This window comes from Physeter macrocephalus, chromosome 15, assembly GCF_002837175.3.
Source record: "Physeter macrocephalus isolate SW-GA chromosome 15, ASM283717v5, whole genome shotgun sequence".
Classification (NCBI taxonomy): domain Eukaryota; kingdom Metazoa; phylum Chordata; class Mammalia; order Artiodactyla; family Physeteridae; genus Physeter; species Physeter macrocephalus.
This window is the reverse complement of record NC_041228.1, coordinates 18,566,988-18,585,278: the sequence shown is the minus strand read 5'-3', so window position 1 is coordinate 18,585,278 and position 18,291 is coordinate 18,566,988. Positions and strand designations below refer to the sequence as shown.

Here is an 18,291-nt window from a genome sequence, read left to right as displayed (position 1 = left end):
TGTGTTAGTTTCAGGTGTACAGCAAAGTGATTCAGTTATACATATACATACATCCATTCTTTTTCAGATTCTTTCCCATATAGGTTATTACAGAATATTGAGTAGAGTTCCCTGTGCTATACAGTAGGTCCTTGTTGATTATCTAATTTTGTACATAGTAGTGTGTATATGTTAATCCCAACCTCCTAATTTATCCCTTCCCCCCGCGACTTCTCAATTTTAATTTAACACAGTCTTAATATGGAGTTCAATCCCTTCTAGGTCTGGTTCATAAGGGCATTAGTTTAGTTTTTCATCCAAAGGGTCTTAGTTTTCTTATTATCAGGGGTTTCTCTCTCCAACCACCAGCAGTCTATTTATTCTGCTTAGGAGTGTATACCTGGTTGAAGAATTATAGTGCCTGTATGCCATTAGATCACTTTGAGTTCCCACTGCTTCCTTTATATTCTCTATCCCATAGAACTGAAGAGAAATATTAGGGGAAAACTATATACAAAGGGGAAAAGCCCTTTTGTGTGTTTTATCTTATCAGAGGTTTCTCTACCATATACCCCTGGGATCTTTTTCCTGTTCCCTCCCAGAGGCTGGCACAATAAATATTTGTTGAATGAACAAAGGATTCTACATGCTGTGATTGCTACAAGCTGCTGAGCTGGTACCATGAAAAAGCTAGAGAACTTGCTTTTCATGGTAAGCGACAGGAGTCGGAGATGTACCTTGTCTTGCCTTTTTAGAGTTTACAAAGCATCTTGTCCATTAACATGCTTGATGCTCTGTACAACTCTGAGTTACACCCAGTAGGTACAATTAATCCCACTGCAGAGATGGGGCACCTGAGCTAGAAAGAGGCTTAATGGCTGGTGTAACCTGAAAACAGGGAGCTGGAGTTAAAAAAAAAAAAAAAAGGCTCCAAGTTTTTGTCTCTGTCTTATTGCATTTGCAGTATAGAAGTGCTTTCCAAACTGAGATCCTGAGTTCTGCAAATTGATTCAAGTTTTATGTTCAAAGTATATCTTAATTATTTTGCAAACTGTAATAAAAATACTTTCTAATATGTTATATACAGCTTTTCACAGTTTGCTTGTGCTTCCCGTTAATTAGTGGTTTCACGGAATCTTGGAGTAAATGTTTCCTTCTTGGATGATTTGAAGGGTGTCCTAAAATTGCATTGTAAGTAGAATCAAAGTTGTTACCTTTTGTGACTATTTGGGTGACAAGGCATGATTTTTTTTTTTTAACATCTTTATTGGAGTATAATTGCTTTACAATGGTGTGTTAGTTTCTGCTTTATAACAGAGTGAATCAGTTATACATATACATATGTTCCCATATCCCCTCCCTCTTGCGTCTCCCTCCCTCCCACCTTCCCTATCCCACCCCTCTAAGTGGTCACAAAGCACCAAGCTGATCTCCCTGTGCTATGCGGCTGCTTCCCACTAGCTATCTGTTTTACGTTTGGTAGTGTATCTATGTCCCTGCCACTCTCTCACTTTGTCCCAGCTTACCCTTCCCCCTCCCCATATCCTCAAGTCCATGCTCTAGTAGGTCTGTGTCTTTATTCCCGTCTTACCCCTAGGTTCTTCATGACCTTTTTTTTTTTTCTCTTAGATTCCATATATATATGTGTTAGCATACGGTATTTGTCTTTCTCTTTCTGACTGACTTCACTCTGTTTGATACTGTGTAACCCATGTTGAGAATTGTCTAGAGTCTTGAGATTTTATCTTACTTGCAAGCTAACAGGTTTGCCTGCCACCATGTCATGGATGCAGGTAGGAGACCCCTGGGTTGGGGGACAAAGAACAATTTGTTGCTCTCGGCAGTAGCAGTAGCCCGAACATCATCATTTTCTTGACAGTTCCCCCAAGGCTTAGTTCCCAAAGAACAGCATGATGAGGGGCAGATGACACCTGCCAGGGTTGGGTTACAGAAGAGGAACCCCAGGCTCGAGGAACCTTTTGTCATGGCCTTCAAGCAAACCTGCTTTCTGACCCAGAAGGAGAAATTATCTTTATCTTCCAGGTCTGTTCATTATGCAGACATTCTGGAAAAGATGGTGAGAGGAGTTGAAGGGACAGTGGAGGAGGCCTGAAGATGCTGATGATATTGATGAAAGGAGCAACCACAGGACATTATTGATGCTTATTAGATACCATGCCCTTTACATGGGTTTTCTTATTAAAGGCTCGTTCTACACCAATGAGATAAAACATGTGATTCTCCCTTTGGCAAATAAGGAAATCGAGGCCAGAGAGTGGTAAACGAACTTGCCTACCTTCGCATAGCCAGAAATCAGCGGTGGGGTGTTGGGGGAGCATTTCAAACCCTGGTCTCCAGCTCCAGAGCGCGTGAGCCCACGTGTAACTCTTTTTCAGTCTGCAGCTTCTAATTCACAAAGTTTCTGCAGCTTCTATCCAAGGAGGCTGTAGCAGGAATGAATACCACTAAACAATATTAAACAATAGGCAGCTCGTAGATTTTTAAATGGGCCTGAAAGGGACTTTGCGCTCCCAATGCAGGGGGCATGGGTTCGATCCCTGGTCAGGGAACCAAGATCCCGCGTGCCGCATGGTGTGGCCGAAAAATAAACAAATGAATAAATAAATGAACAAATAAATAAATGGACCTGAAAAAGTGTTCATCTCCTGGTTTCTACTAAGTCCTTGAGTCTGGTTTTGGAAATCACATCATTCTTTACTGCTTCTTGGCAATGCCACGCTTTCCCTCCGTATAATAGATATATGGCAACAATATTAGAGCTTTGTTACCATATAGCACAAGCAGCAGGCCAGCTGTGCTTGTCAGAAGTCGTCAGCCCTAGATGGTCAGGTACAGATTTCTAGCTCTGGTTGATTATTCAGAAATGACTTGATTTAGAGGTAGACACACGTTGTTGCTTCAACAGTAGACGTGATTCCTCGACAGGGATTCATTGCCGGTCATTTCTGCCAAGTTTTCCTGATCTCGTGTAATTGCAGGGCGACGAACCAAGTCTCTGTAACATGGATTTTGCCCATCAATCTCTGTAGTTACTTTTCAACTTGGTAGAATGGAAAAACCATTTAAGATTTCTGCGGGTGGAGAAGCGTGTGTCAGATGTTCTTCTCCTGCCACTTATCGAGACATTCAACCTGTCTGAGTCTTGTTTTCATCCGTAAAATTGGAAGAACAGACATAGCTCACAGACTTGTCATGAAGACTAAATGAGATAAAGTTCAGCAGAGTCTCACCTCATACAGGACGTGTTGTGTTTCTAATATGTGAGGAAAAATGCACATTGTCCGAAGTATCCTCGTGTGACCCAGGTTGCATAAAAAAAAAACACGTGCCTTTATATGCAAGAATTAGATTCTGCAAGGTCAGATGCCCAGCCTGTATGCAGGACATTTCTGTTTGTCCTCCAGATCATTCTCTACCCTTTTCCAACCTGCCGTGTGCCCCAGGTGGCTGACTTAACATGGCCTGAGTCAACAGGCTCCATGGCCATTGGCTGGGTCAGTGGGAGGCATTAGCAGGAAGTAGGTAGAAGGGAGGAGAGTAAGGTCAGAGTACTTATTTTTCTGCTTGCTCCCTGCTATTGAAGGCCACAGGTCCCATCAGGCAGCCCTCTTCTTAACATCTATCCCCTTTAGGCTCTGGAAACTGGCCTCTCTCCATAATCCTGAGGCCTGGAGTTGTTAATGATCACAGACTGCTAGTCTGGACCTTTGCCATCTCTTTTAGCTTCCCTTAACCCTGCCCATAGCTTTAGTAGTTCTTTTATGCTAGACGACCTCTTATTAGCCCATTTGTACATTTTTGTAGTTTCCTGCTAGGGGACCCTGATTGACAGAGCCTGTGAGACCCACCTGGGATCTGAAATGAGTTGTCTCCTATCTCCGTGAATGGACAGCCATGAGGAATTGCCCACACTCTATCAATGGAAAAGTCACTTGCTCTTTCTGTTTGTTTCTGAGTGTGTACCATGCGTGATGTGATGGTTGGAATTAGCACAGGGTACTCTCACTGTTTTATGAGTGTGGAGTATGGTTGGATTATAATGAATTTCTTTGGCTCCCTTTCTGACCCTCATCAACCTGAGTTCTAGCCCGGCAACCACATTTCTCCAAGGTGATTGTGCTTGATGTTTCAGTCTCTCTAGCTTGACTAGAAGCTCTTTGAGGTCATGGACCTTGAGGTCGCACACAACTTTAGAGCCTCAATGTCCAGTACGTAGCATATACCGAATAAATGTTTGTTGAAGAGATGAATAGATAAATGAATGCATGGTCATCCTTACTTAGGAAAGAAATCAGTGGGCAGCCCCTTTCTTTCCTAAGCTTGGAATGTTCAAATTGGACTAAAACCAGGAGTAGATATTTGCTATTCTAAGATCACTCTATTCGTATTTACTCACCGTAGGTTCTGATCACAAACATTCAAAGCGTAAGAATAATAATCATAGCCATCATTTACTGAGGACTTCTGTGCATTAGGCATCATTCTAAATATTTTCCACATATTATTTTATTTAATTCTTCCTGTACTTCTAAGAGGGAGAGATTTTTCCCCATCAATTTACAGGGAAGGAAAGCAAATTTGAGGTGGGCTAAGTAACGTGCTTTAAGCCTCCAGTTGAGTGAACCTGTAGAAATGGCATAATGTCTCTCTCCAGTATGCTTTGAATCCAACAACTCTAGTTCACATCAAGTGTCAGTTTATTCCATCTGGAAGAGATGAAGAACTTAGAGTCTTTTCTAGAGGAAATGGCTCTTGTGTGTTTTTAAGTGTTGAGATTCTAGAGTGAATGGATCTAAGGTGGGTGGGGCAGGGTGAGGTGATGCCAAACATTCTGCAACAAAGGGGAAGAAGAACACACAGGGAGCAGGAGAGAAGGAGGGACCTCCTGGGAGGAGAGGCACTTATTGGAGCAAAATAAAAGTAGACCTTCTAGGAGCGATACCAGGGGAAGGCTTGACTCGTTGGGGTTTTTTAAGTTGGAGGTTATTCCTCCATTATTAGAAGCTTTGTGTGGAGGCTCCTTGGGTAGGCGGCTTTGTCTTTTAATGCAGAGATGATTCCAAGAGGTATACAATAAGTCCTCTACATATACAAACGAGTTCTGTCCCGAGAGCACGTTCGTAAGTCCAACAAAGTTAGCCTTAGGTACCCAATTAACACAATCGGCTATATAGTACTGTACTGTAATAGGTTTATAATACTTTTCACACTAATAATACTTAAAAAACAAACACACACAAAATAAAGAAAACATTTTAAATCTTATAGTACAGTACCTTGAAAATTACTGTAGTACAGTACAACAGCTGGCATACAGGGGCTGGCACTGAGCGAACAGGCAAGAAGAGTTACTAACTGGAGCGGGGAGAGGAGGTGGAGATGGTAGAGCCGAAGGACTGTCAGCAATAGGAGACGGAGGGCGAGCTGTAATGTCACTCACGCCTGACGCTGATGGAACACGTCTTTGAAAGTTCACAGCTTGAAGGTTCGTATGCAGGGGACTTGCTGTAGTTGCTAGGCTGTTTTTCTTGCTTTGTTTGCTAAATGAAAACATCCTTGCTTAATCACAGTCTCTTCACACAGAGCTGGGGAGTGTAAACAATGGCCTTGTTCTACCAAATCTACAGAAAGTATTTATTAATTTTAGAGCCCCTAACAAAAGTGTCTTTCAGACCAGAAAGAAAGAAAATCCAGATAACATTTTAAACTTTATTAAAGTTAAATATGTAGTCAAACTTTAACTATAAAGTTAAATGTATTGAAGTATAGTATATCATTATGTACAGCACACATATCATAAGTGTGCAGCTCTATCAGTGTTCACAAACTGAACACACTTATGGAACAACCACCCAAATGATATTTTTTACAAAATTGTCCTCTGTATTCTACCATGATTCAATCTCCTAAATAAAATTAACTTTTGCCTCAATGTAAGCATTCTCTAGAGTACAAAATTTCCTTTTAAGTAATTAAACTTTGGTTTTTCTATGTTTCACCTGTCACCTCCTCTCCCCAGGTGCTTGGAATTCGTCCTTCTGGCTGGTTGGGACTATCGTCCTACCTGACAAGGATGGATAAGAGTTGATAAGGGTCAACTCTCAGGGGTGTGTGTGTGTGTGTGTGTATCATTTGTTCACTGCTGCTTTGTGCCAGACAATACCCTACATGCTTTACACAGATTACCTCTAATTTTCACAACCCCACTGAGGTAAGCATTATTACCTTCATTACATAAGAGAAGAAACTCAGAGGATCATAGAGCCCAACCCCAGCTTGGAAATCACAGTTCAGAGATTGAAACCTAGGACTCTCTCCCCTTGCCACTGTCACCCTGGAACTGTTTGTACTGATGGGAAAGAGCAGAGGAGAAGAAAATCATCCAGATCAGTTCCAGATTGCTTTTGTGTGGCACGGGGATATTGTCTTGTATTCATTATATCAATATTTCCTACCTGCGCTAGGACAGATGGATTCAAAAAGACTGAAGTCTCTCCTTGCCATCACATTTCACTCTTCAGACCATGCCCTTCCCTCTAGTGCATGCTAAGAGGCGGCTGAGAGGCTGTTAGCATCTCCATGAACACCTGTGGCTCCAGCTTGCTGAGTGTTTCTTTATCCCATTTCTCCTAGACTGAGGTTAGTGGTTGGTCCTTTGCCACCGATGACTCCCTGCCGGTTTCTAGCAGATGGGTGAAATCAGAGTGTACGAGAGCAGTTTCAAGCTTTCAAGAAGTTTGGTAACTTTGCTTCCTCCTGGTCTTCCAGAGTAGGAACTTTGACTTATTCTTTGTATTCTAGTGACCAGTGCAGGGTGGGGTATCCAGTAAGTGCTGATACATTTGTTGAGCTGAAAGCACAATTGTCATAATGGAAAGTGAAAAGGTGACCATCACACGAAAGGATCACTATGCTGTCATCTCTGTTATCTTCACTGACAATCCTGAGCTCAGAATTCATGCCCTCTATCACCTATAGGATCAGAACCTTTCTGGCCTAATGGCTTCCCGTTACCCATGCTTATCTCCTTCTGCTTTGCCACTTACTCCCCCCTCCACCATCGTGCTGCTACTTAACATTGAACTGCTTGTCCTGATCGCCCCTCATACTGTGCATCTGTACTTGCTTCTCCTTGATCCTGTATCCTCTCACTGTCTCTTTTTTTTTTAGATTTTTTTAAATTTTATTTTTATTTATTTATTTTTGGCTGTGTTGGGTCTTCGTTGCTGCACACGGGCTTTCTCTAGTTGCATCGAGCGGGGGCGTCTCTTTGTTGCGGTGCCTTCTCTTGTTGTGGAGCACAGGCTCTAGGCGCACGGGCTTCAGTAGTTGTGGCTTGCAGGCTCAGTAGTTGTGGCACACGGGCTTATTTGCTCCACAGCATGTGGGATCTTCCCAGACCAGGGCTCGAACCTGTGTCCCCTGCATTGGCAGGCAGATTCTTAACCACTGCGCGACCAGGGAAGTCCCCCTCTTACTGTCTCTTAAGGTCAACTCCTGTTTGACGAAACAGGAGTTGACCTTAAGAGACTCTGGTAGACTTGGGTATTTTCTTCCTTACTTTCCTTTCATTCTGTGGTAGACTTGTGTATTTTCTTCCTTACTTTCCTTTCATTCTATATATACTTATAACTCTATCGTAGCATTTATCTACCTTGCCCATAGGTTGGTTTTTTTTTTAATATTTAATTAATTTATTTATTTGGCTGCGCCAGGTCTTGGTTGTGGCATGCGGGATCTTCGTTGCAGCATGCAGGCTCTTAGTTGCGGCATGTATGCGGGCTCTAGTTCCCTGACCAGGGATCTAACCTGGGCCCCCTGCATTGGTAGCATGGAGTCTTAACCACTGGACCACCAGGGAAGTCCCACCCATAGGGTTTTGTTTTTTCTTTGTGGTACGCGGGCCTTTCACTGCTGTGGCCTCTCCCGTTGCGGAGCACAGGCTCCGGACGCGCAGGCTCAGCGGCCATGGCTCACGGGCCCAGCCGCTCCGCGGCATGTGGGATCCTCCCAGACCGGGGCGCGAACTCGGTTCCCCTGCTTCGGCAGGCGGACGCGCAACCGCTGCGCCACCAGGGAAGCCCCTAACCCATAGGTTTTTAATGTTTGCTTCCCACTGGATGGTAAGCAAGTTAAGGACAATGTCCATGTCTTTTCATTTCTGCATCTCCTAGGATAGAGAAGATGCTCAGTAAATATTTATTGAATTAATGAATGAATAAATGAAATGTCCAAAGTAGTGATTTTTTAATAGCTTTATTGAATATAATTGGGTCAGTACCATACAATTGACCCATTTAAAGTGTACAGTTTAATGCTTTTTAGTATATTCACAGACATGTGCAACCGTCACCAGAATTTTAGAAAATTTTTGTCACCTCCAGAAGAAACCCTGTACCCCTTAGCTATCACTCTCTATTTCACCATTCGTCCTTAAGCAATCACTAATTTACTTTCTGTCTCCATGGATTTCTCTGTTTTGAACATTTCATGTGAACGGAATGATATAATTTATGGTCTTGTGTGATTGGCCTCTTTCGTTTAGTATAATGTTTTCAAGGTTTGTCCATGTTGTAGTGTGTTTCAGTACTTCATTCCTTTTTATAGCCAAATAAGGCTCCATTGTATGGATATATGACATTTTCAACTCCATCAGTTGATAGATATTTGGGTTGTTTATACTTTTTGACAGTAATGTATAATGCTGCCAGGACATTTGTGTACAAGCTTTTCTGTGGACATAGGTTGTCGTTTCTCCTGGACATATACCTAGGAGTAGAATGGCTGCATCACGTTGTAAGTTTGTGTTTAATGGTTTGAGGAACTGAGAGACTATTTTCCGAATCGACTGTACCATGTTATATTCCCACCAACAAGCTTCCAGTTTCTCCACATCCTTACCCACAGTTGCTATTATCTGACTTTTTGATTTTAGCCAACCGATAGGTGTGAAGTGTTATCTCGGTGTGGTTTTGATTTGCAGTTCCTTGATGACTGATGATGCTTAGCATCTTTCCATGTGCTTATTGGCCGTTTGTATATCTTCTTTGATCTATTGAGATCATTTGTCCACTTCTAAATTGGGTTGTCTTCTTATTTAAGTGTTCTTTATACATTCCAGATGCAAATCCATTATCAGACATATGATTTGCATTTTCTCCCATTCATTGAGTTGTCTTTTCACTTTCTTGCTGGTGTCTTTGAAGCATAAAAGTTTTACATTTTAATGTAGTTTAATTTATCTATTTTTCCTTTTTTTTCTTGTGCTTTTGGTGTCATATCTAGGAATCCTTTGCCAAATTCAAGGTCACGAAGATTTATCCTTATGTTTTCTTGTCAAAGTTTTATGGCTTTAGCTCTTACATTTAGGTCTTTAATATATTATGAGTTATTTTTTGTATAGGGTTTGAGGTAAGGGTCCAACTTCATTCTTTTACATGTGGTTCTCTAATTATCCCAGAACCATTTGTTGAAAAGACTATTATTTCCCCCATTAGATGGCCTTGGCACCCTTGTTAAAATCAGTTGGCCATAGATGTATCAAAGCAGTGGTTTTAAAATCTGTTTTAAAAGAGGGAGTCTTAGGATTGTACAATGTAAGACCTTGGTTGAAAAAAAAGAGGAAAGACTGTTTCCCATTCTTTTTCATGTAACTTCCACAAATATGCAGGATAAAGTGGTCCTTCTGTCACCTAGCCTGTTAACCTGCAGAAAAGTAGTCCCTACTTGTCATTGTGTTCAGTTTTTTATCATTTTTTCTTACCTCTTTAAAATATGTTCATTTTATTTTCCCTTGTTGGTATTATCTTTAATTTTTCTTAATTACTTCATCTTACCCCTCCTAACCTTCTTTCTTTACCTCCTTTTTTTTCTTTGTTTTTGGCAGCAAATCCTTCTATTTTCTAATAATTATGGAAGCATCCAAAATAAATAATAACCATTCCCTTAAAAGGAGCCTTTATAATATGTTTGAGAACCCAGCTTCCCTTGACAGTTGTATGAAAGGGTTCACAGAGGTTTGAATTGTTTTGAATTCAGTGTAGAAGTGCTTGGTTTCTCTCCTTCTTGTGTAATTTTATGATTATGAAACCATAGCTGAATGTAGCCTTTTAGGACAGCCATGGCCTTGGAATCCACACTCAGCTTCTATCTAAAGCTGATTCAAGTTCAGTAACAACAGCTGAAATGTTTAATACAACCACACTAAAAAGCTGAAAACGTTTAGCACAACACTAAAAACTGTGGGCAATGTGAAAATTACAACTTAGGTTCCAGCATATCAGTCTCTTCAGAGTGTAAAACCATCACTAAAAAAGTTCTTGCTTTTTTTCCAGCAAATCTAAAATATCAGGCAAAGAGGAAGGGATTTTAACTTCAAAGACAAATAACACTTTCCATTACTGTTGTTTGTGGTATTCTTAGTTTCCAGGCAGTTGATTAACAAATATTTGTTAAGCACCTAATTTATACTGTCTCCCGGGGCTGGGTTTTCACCAGCATTGAAGGCATGGTGTCTATCCTTCAGAAGCTTCTAGTTTAGCTGAAGGGGTAAAAATAGTGTGTTAAAAATTGAGAGAATATATACAAAACTATGGTACTGGCTCAAAGTTCAAAAAAAAGGAGAGATCTGTATGAATTGCTTTTTAGTTGGGATATTTTCAAAACGAGGTTAGTACTTTAGCCCTTCAAAGCAGAACCCCACTATCTCACTTAGCACCTTTGTGCGAATGAGAAACAGACACCCTTTTGCCCTTTCCTTCAAGCTCCTACAGTACCTCTCCTCCACAGGGACTGCTCCTGAGGAGTGGGCACTGGATTTTAGACTTCATTTGTCGCTGAAGCGAGGTTCCCTTGTGCAGTGAACAACCTGCACCACTGTACAAGGAGCGCCTTTTTTTTTGAAGAATAGTTTGGATTTCTCCAGGGAAGGGGAGGAGGGAGGATGTGAGGGAAGAACATGAGTAAGGAAAAAAGATGAGAAAGAGTATGTTCTGTTCAGTGTATAGTATGAAGACAAGTGAAGGAAGGTGAAAGGTATTTGCTGGCAAAGAGTGTAAAATGCTGTTTTTCTTCCCTTTCCCTCACCTTTTAAAATATATAATAGTTTTACTGACAAATATTAACCAAATGGCTCTGTTTACTAGTTCCTAACCAAATTATTATGAAAATTGTATCAATTGATGCCTGTCACATCTATTCTATAGACAATAGCATAGTATTATAATAGCATAGTATTCAAAAATATCAATGCTCATATAAGCATTTCGCCATAATTCATGCTTTCTTCCTAATCACACAAGTCAGTGTTACACATTCAAACTGTATTTTGGAAGCATACATCTAAATATATAATTTATACATTGGGAGCAACTTTATTATATTGGGCATTAATATAAGCGTTTTGTCAGGGACAAGTCATCTGGTTAAATATAAACTTAACCTTAATATAACTTCTTTATTGATAACGTATTTCCCAGTTATAAACATAGTATACTCTCTCTGGGGAATAATTTGAGTAATAGAGAATTCTATTAGGGTGAAAAGAAAAATCATTCCGAAACTGCCCCCAGGGGTAAGTAACTCTTTTAATATTTGGATGAATGAATTTTTAATTTTTAATGGTTATCATGTATATAATTTTATGTTTTGCTTTTCAAAATAATTTATCATTACACTAACACTTTTTTTTTTAAGCTCTTTAAATTCTAAAGTGTCTTTCCGGCCTAATAGCCCATGAGTCATTTTGGCTCCCTCCCTAGCTTGTGCCCTTGTATACCATTCACATATGTTCCCACGTTATATAGGGCCTTCTCAGTTCCTTTGAATTTTTTTTTTTCAAGGCACAAGTAGATTGCTATCAGCTTATTTCTATTCCTGTACTGGCTCCTAAATGTAGCAGTTCCTTCTATTGTGATGCTGCCTTTCCCCTGGGTTAGAGTGAGTCTGGGAAATATGACTCAGATGTATATCCAGGAAAGGTTGAACTCAGTCACACGCACAGTCAAAATCTGGTGAGTACTTCCAGGAGACGAATATTGTTAATGCCTAACACCTTATAAGGTGTGTGGCTTTATGTCATGATTATAGGCCCACACAGGATCATTTTGACTGAAGATGAATTTGTTCTATAAAAATAAGACTTTCAGAGCATCATCCGCATTTCTCATTACTAATTAAAACGGAATTGTTGGGCTTCCCTGGTGGCGCAGTGGTTGAGAGTCCACCTGCCAGTGCAGAGGACGCGGGTTCGTGCCCCGGTCCGGGAAGATCCCACATGCCGCGGAGCGGCTGGGCCCGTGAGCCATGGCCGCTGAGCCTGCGCGTCCGGGGCCTGTGCTCCGCAACGGGAGAGGCCACAATGGTGAGAGGCCTGCGTACCAAAAAAAAAAAAAAAAAAAAAAAAAAAAAATGGAATTGTTATTCTTGTCTATAGAAATATACACAGAATCTTAATCCATTTTGCCATAAAGAAAGGGGTTTGATCTTATGGCTCCATCTAGAAAATTTTTACCATCATAATCATTATCATCATCATTACGGCTAAAACGTATTCAGTGTTTAAGGTGTATTCAACACCATGATTGAAGCATTTTGTGCATTATCACACTTAAACTGCACAGCAACTCCCCAGGTAGGCACTGTCATTATCTGCAGTTTACACTTGGGGAAGGAGAGTCAGGTAGCTAACGGGTGTGCAGAGTTAGGAATTGAAGCTACATTTGTCTTTAATTTCATGCTTTTAAACAAGTATAATTCAGGGCAATTGACATTCTGTGACTTCTGAGCCTAAGCAGTTTAAGAAGGCCTGGCATGGTTGATTGGTTTTTGATAAGAGTCAAAAAGATAATTCAATGGAGGATGAATAGTCTTTTCAACAAATGATGCTGGGATAACTGGATAGCTGCATACAAGGAATCAGAGTTTGACCCTTGCCTCATGCCTTCTAGAAAATTTAACTCAAAGTGGATTATAGAGCTAAATGTGAGAACTAAAACTATGAAACTCTTAGAAGACAACAGAAGAGTAAATTTCCATGGGCTTGTCTCAAGCAATGTTTCTGACATGTGACACCAAAACCACAAGCAGCAAAAGAGAAAAATGGATAAAATGGGCTACATAAAAATTAAAAACTCTGGGGCTAGAAACAGTACCGTCAAGAAAGTGAGAAAACAGCCCATAGAATGGGAAAAAATATCTGCAAATCATATGTCTGATTAAGGACTTGCATCAAAGAATATATAAAGAACACTTAAAGTTCAATAATAAAAAGACAAGTAGTCTAGCTTTACAATGCACAAAGGATCAGAATAGACATTTCTCCAAAGAAGATATATAAATGGACAATAAACACATAAAAACATGCTCAGTATCATTAATCATCAGGGAAATGCAAATCAAAAACACACTCACATACCTCTTCACACCCACCAGGAGGATCCTAATAACAAAGAACAGATGACAAATGCTGGCAAGGATGTGGGGAAATTAGAGCTCTCATACTGTACTGGTAGGAATGTAAAGTGGCCCAGCCAGTTTAGAAAACAGTCTGGCATTTTCGCAAAAGGTTAAAAAGAGTTACCATATGACCCAACAATTCTACTTGGTGTATATCCAAGAGTAAAAAAACATATGTCCACATAAAAAATGTGTATATAAATTTTCAAAGTAACATTATTCATAATAACCTAAAGGAAACAACGCAAATGCCCATCAGCTGATGAATGGATAGACCCAATGTGGAATATTCATACAGTGGAATATTATTTGACAATGAAAAGGAATGAAATACCAATACATGCTGCAACATGATGAATGTTGAAAACATACTAAATGAAAGAAACCAGTCACACAGGACCACATATTGTATGACTCTATTTATATGAACTGTCTGTAAGAGGCAGATTCATAGATGTAGGAGGTAGATTAGTGTTTGCCTAGGGCAGGGAGAATGGGGAAGTGGGGGATGATTATTAATGGTACAGCATTTCCTTTGGGGTGATAAAGTATTTTAACTTGGATGGTAGTGATGGTTGTACAACTCGATGTATATACCGAAAACCATTGCATTTTACATGTTAAATGGGTTAGTTGTCTGGTAAGTGGATAAATATTAATAATATCGTATTATTATTATTATTAATACCTTAATATATGCCAATAAAATGTAAACAAAAATTCTGGCAGCATCTGCTTCTTTCCTCTTGAGCTCTGTATCCCAATGTCCAGGCTGTCTCATGGGAAGGAAAGGCTATACTGACTTAGGAGCACCACAGGGCCAGACATCCAGCCCTGGCCCACTGTCTGCCTGCAATTGCATGAGTGATCCCAAGCAAAGGTGATGGAGGAACTGCCCAGTTGAGCCCCAGGCAACCCACAGAATACTAAGATATGATTAAATGGTGGTTGGGCTTTTTTTTTAACTTTGTTGTATAAAATTATAGTTGATTTACAGTGTTGTATTAGTTTCTGATGTAAAGCAAAGTGATTCAGTTATACAAACATATAATAGTTTGCATCTGCTCACCCCAAACTCCCAATCCATCCCTTCTACACAGCCTCCCCTACCCTTGGCAACCACAAGTCTGTTCTCTGTGTCTGTGAAGTCTGTTTCTGTTTTGTAAATAAGTTCATTTGTGTTATATTTTAGATTCCACATAAAAGTGATATCATAAGGTATTTGTCTTTCTCTTTCTGACTTACTTCACTTAGTATAATGATCTCTAGGTCCATCCATGTTGCTGCAAATGTTATTTCATTCTTTTTTATGGCTGAGTAGTATTCCATTGCGTATATATGTACCACATCTTCTTTATCCATTCATCTGTCAGTGGACATTTAGATTGTTTCCTTGCCTTGGCTATTGTAAATAGTGCTGCTAAGAACATAGGGGTGGGACTTCCCTGGCAGTTTTGTGGTTAGGACTCTGTGCTTCCACTGCAGGGGGCGACGTTCAATCTGTGGTTGGGGAACTAGGATCCCACATGCTGCGCAGCGTGGCCAAAAAAAAAAAAAAAGAAAAGAAAGAAAGAACATAAGGGTGCATGTATCTTTTTCAATTATACTTTTGTCTGAATGTATGCCCAGGAGTGGGATTGCTGGATTTTATGGCAACTCTCTTTTTAGTTTTTTGAGGGACCTCCGTACTGTTTTCCATACTGGCTGCACCAATTTAAATACATTCCCATAAATGGTGGTTGTTTTAAGCCACCAAGTTTTGGGGGCAACTTGTTACATAGCAAGAGATCATTGGACCAAGTAATGAGTCAGATTATTGTTTTAACACTGTGACTACATATTGATACTAAAATCAATCCCAGGCAAGCCTTTGTCCTAAGGAGAAGAATCTGGATAGGAATAGTATTATGCCTGATTTTAAGGGAAAATAAAATAAGGAAGAGCTAAGGGTTGTGGAGCATATTTTAAATAGCTAGCCGAGCCGATCCAGGCAGGCCTGCCAACTGGTCTCTTGTCTGAAGCTCACATTGGCGGCAGCAGCTAACCAGCCATTTGTCCAGAGGCCAGGAGTTACTTAGCAGGAGCTCTAGAGGGCTGGCAGGTCATTTTTCTGGTTTCAAGAAGTTGCACAAATAAACCCCTATCCACTTGTCCTCCCCACACCCTGAAAGGAAAATTGCTAAGCTGGAAGGGCCAGAGTGGTTTGACAACTGAAGTGAAGGCCAGGCGTTTGTGTCTGTATCTTAAATGGAGTATCAGTAGGGCAGAAACTCTTGATTCACCTCGTCTCCACACAGGGTCATTCTAAGGGGACCTTTTTTTTTTTTTTGGCCACTCTGCACCATGTAGGATCTTAGTTCCCTGACCAGGGGATCGAACTCAAGCCTCCGGCAGTGGAAACATGGAGTCCTAATCACTGGACCACCAGGGAATTCTAAGGGGGTCATTTTTTATATACTCTTAGATAATGATGTGTAGCAGGGGAATGCAGAGAAATGAGTTTCATTTATCATTCAGCAAATACTTTTCTAGGACCTACTGTACTAGGAAACCGCTGTCAAGCACATAGACAGGGATCCTGGTCTCAAAAAGCTTATAGTTAAGCGAGCAGGCCATTTCCCCAGGGCTCTGAGGAGGCCTTTCAGGGACTCTGGGAGCCCTTAGAAGTGGCACGTGGTCTAGGTTTGTGGGAGGGGAGATTTCTTAGAGAAATAACATCTAAAACTGGAAAACTGAGGAAGCTCGTCTTCACTCTAAAATACCTTATTTGGGGGCTTCCCTGGCGGTCCAGTGGTTAAGACTCTGCGCTTCCAATGCAGGGGGCATGGGTTCCATCCTTGGTCGGGGAACTAAGATCTCACATGCTGCTCGGAGCGACCAAAAATAATAATAATAAATAAATAAATAAATAAAATAAAATGCCTTATTTGAGGGTGAAAAGAAATGAGGAAATGGTAGTATTCCTTATTTAGGCATTTTGTTTTCTAGATGCCTATCACTGATGCAGGCTCCCAGGTCTAACTCCATGTGGCTTTATTTTATACAGTTTATTTCCAGGACCTTGCGGTATTCATTCACTGTTCTTTCAGTACTTCCCAACTGATGTGACATGTTCCTCTTTGTGGGTTTCACATCTTTTTTGCCATTTCTCATTGATATGAATATATTCTAGTTATCTATTCCTACCAAACAAATCGCCTTAAAACTGACTAGTTTAAAACAACAATGATATATTATTTCTCCTGATTCTGTGGCTTGCAAGGCGATTCCTGTGCTGGTTTCACCTGGGCTCATTCACGGGGTTGCTGGAGGGTGTGCTGAGCTGGAACGTCCAAGATGGCCTCATTCTCATGTCTGAGAGTTGGTGCTGGCTATCGCCTGGGCCTGTGGCCTCTTCACCTCCAACAGGCTACACTTGCTTCCTTACACCGCGGTCTCAGTATGGCATTCCAAGGGGGCAACGGTGGAAGTTGCAAGGCCTCCTAAAGCTTTGCCTTGGGAGTCAAATAATGTTGCTTCTGTTGCATTTGGTTGGGCAGTGGAATTCACAAAGGCAGCCCAGGTTCACGGGAAGGGGAAATAGACTCAACCTCTTGATGGGAGAAGCAGTGAAGTCAATTGGAAAGAAGCATGAGGAGCTGTTGTGGCCATCGTGGCACATAATCTCCTATGGAATGTCAGGATTCTGTCCCTTGTGTTGATGTATATGTGGCAGTTGTCCCTTCCATCTTCTAAGAAGGGCCTGGTCATTATTATATTAAATATAATTCTTACGGCTCATACCAACTCAGCTGCTACTAAGCCTCTGAAAGCAGCCTAGTAGCTATTTCTAAGGATGGATTAAAGTACAGAAGAGGGTTTACTTAGGAAGAGGTCTAAATAATATTTTTTTTTGCAGATTTAATTTTTTTAATTGAAGTATAGTTAATTTACAGTGCTATGTTGGTTTCAAGTGTACAGCAAAGTGATTCAGCCATACATGTATATATGTGTGTGTATATATATACACATATATGTGTGTATATATATATACACACATATATGTGTGTATATATATATATACACACATATATGTATATATATACACACACATATATACATGTATGGCTGAATCACTTTGCTGTACACTTGAAACCAACATAGCACTGTAAATTAACTATACTTCAATTAAAAAAATTAAATCTGCAAAAAAAAATATTATTTAGACCTCTTCCTAAGTAAACCCTCTTCTGTACTTTAATCCATCCTTAGAAATAGCTACTAGGCTGCTTTCAGAGGCTTAGTAGCAGCTGAGTTGGTATGAGCCGTAAGAATTATATTTAATATAATAATGACCAGGCTATATATATGTATACACATATATGTGTGTATATATATATATATATATATATATACACACATATTCTTTTTCAGATTCTTTTCCGTTATAGGTTATTTCAAGATATTGAGTATAGTTCCCTGTGCTATATAATAGGTCCTTGTTGTTTACCTATTTTATATAGAGTGTATATGTTAATCCCAAATTCCTAATTTATCACTCCCCTGACAATAAGATTTTAAAGTGAGTTCTGTTACAAGCTGAATAAGGTTTTTAATAAGTTCAGTTATATGCTAAAAGCTTTTATAAATACTCTTAATTCCTTCTTGGACTTTTGGCTAAGATCAAGTATGGTATCTGTTCTTATCAGTTTAGTGTAAATACTCTTCAATATAAAAGCATACATTTACATTCTTAGAACTTTTTTTTTTTCTTTTGTGGTACGCGGGCCTCTCACTGTTGTGGCCTCTCCCGTTGCGGAGCACAGGCTCCGGACGCACAGGCTCAGCGGCCATGGC

The 18,291-nt window shown here is 40.3% G+C and overlaps 1 protein-coding gene and 1 pseudogene across 3 annotated transcripts in view; both read left to right on the top strand.

Moving 5' to 3' along the window:
* DEPTOR (DEP domain containing MTOR interacting protein) overlaps nt 1–18,291 on the top strand; it is a 163,004-nt gene that overhangs the window by 47,912 nt on the left and 96,801 nt on the right. The gene's annotated exons all lie outside the window — the stretch shown is intronic.
* On the top strand, nt 18,092–18,198 carry LOC112066420 (uncharacterized; annotated as a pseudogene).